This window comes from Formica exsecta, unplaced genomic scaffold, assembly GCF_003651465.1.
Source record: "Formica exsecta isolate Colony F162 unplaced genomic scaffold, ASM365146v1 scaffold1090, whole genome shotgun sequence".
Classification (NCBI taxonomy): domain Eukaryota; kingdom Metazoa; phylum Arthropoda; class Insecta; order Hymenoptera; family Formicidae; genus Formica; species Formica exsecta.
The window spans coordinates 48,363-49,903 of record NW_021848429.1 but is presented as its reverse complement, the minus strand read 5'-3'; positions in this window follow the sequence as shown (position 1 = coordinate 49,903).

The following is a 1,541-nucleotide window of genomic DNA, read 5'->3' as shown; positions in this document are numbered from 1 at the left end:
TTACGGTACGCCGGTTGCGGTTAGTTTGCACGTAGGATTCACTACGGGATCAACATAGGACGTGTTCCACTTAACGACCGCAACGCTCGCGAGCATCATCTGTCTTTGTTTAACTTTCGGTGAACAACAAAGATGAAATGATACCGTGAGCGTTGCGATCATTAAGTGGAACGGACCCATGGCAGTCAGCCAATCAGCAAGCGGAACGCCATTGTCGCTTCTCTGATTATATAGGATTCTAGTGATACCTAGGCCGGTATTCATAGTCAGTTCTTATTTCAAGACCGTCTTGAATAATGTCTTCCCATACAGCACCGAAAGATTGTAGAAACGTTGCATAGACCTTGCATTGAAACATTGTAATATTGCATAGAAGTTGCGAAATGTTTCTGCAATGTTACTGCAAGCCTGCGGCAACGTTGAAATGTCCGCCCTTAGAAATATTACAATGTAAGATTACAATAATGTTACGGTGCAATGTATTTGTAATATTGGAATGCCTTACTACAAATATACAGAATGATTCAAATTTAATAAATAAATTTTGAGAATATATAAAGACATCCAAGAGAGAGATAAGAAAAAAGATTGTGAATTTACGCAATTACAACGAGTTTTTTCTCGTCTCTCTTGGATGTCTTTATATATATTCTCAAGGTTTATCTATTTAAATCCGAAGTATTCTGCATATTAAAAAATTATTATCAACTTTTTGATTTTATATATATAGGAATGGAAACTATTGAACAATTTTCTGTTATTTAATTAACATCACTATTTTATAAATAATTTACGTTTAAGAAATTGATAATAATTTAATAATTTAATTCATAAATGTTAAAATTTTATTTATATAGATATTAGACTCTATTTTACAGTCTATTTGTCTATCTTAAGTAAACAATAAACGGATAATTTTAACTTTTTCGAACATTTATTTGTCCGGTTGAACAATCAATTCAATATCTAAATTCCCTGTGTTGGGATCGTATCAGATAAATTAAACTGATAAAAATAGTTATATCTTTAATCTTACTAGCCGCTCTTTGCAAGCTTTATATAATCATCATGACTGAAACTTAAATACGAGATATATAATGCAACGGGCGTCGTATAGCGGTAAACGAACGAACTAGCGGTTACTGAAAACTGTTTTTGTAATGCTTTTGGAATGTTGTTGTAACATTCTCATGAAATATTACAATTACATGTTCCAATAATGTCTCAACAATATTACATTGACACTTGCAAGATTGTAACATTACTGCAATGTAATTGCAATGTTCTGTGCTGTATGGGTTAAGATGCTAATACGGCTCTTATGATTGGTTTAGGACATCTTAAGATTGTGCTTAAGGGCCAATTTCACCAAGCCCGGTTAGATTAACCGACGGTTAAAATTAGCAGGATTCCAACTGAAATGATAAGAATGCTTGGTTTTCCTTCACCTCTATTTTCTGTTGGCCACCCGGCACTAATGCGTTAGTGCCGGTCCACAATAGGTGATTTAAGCTCTAAGCCTTAAGAAATTGACCAATCAC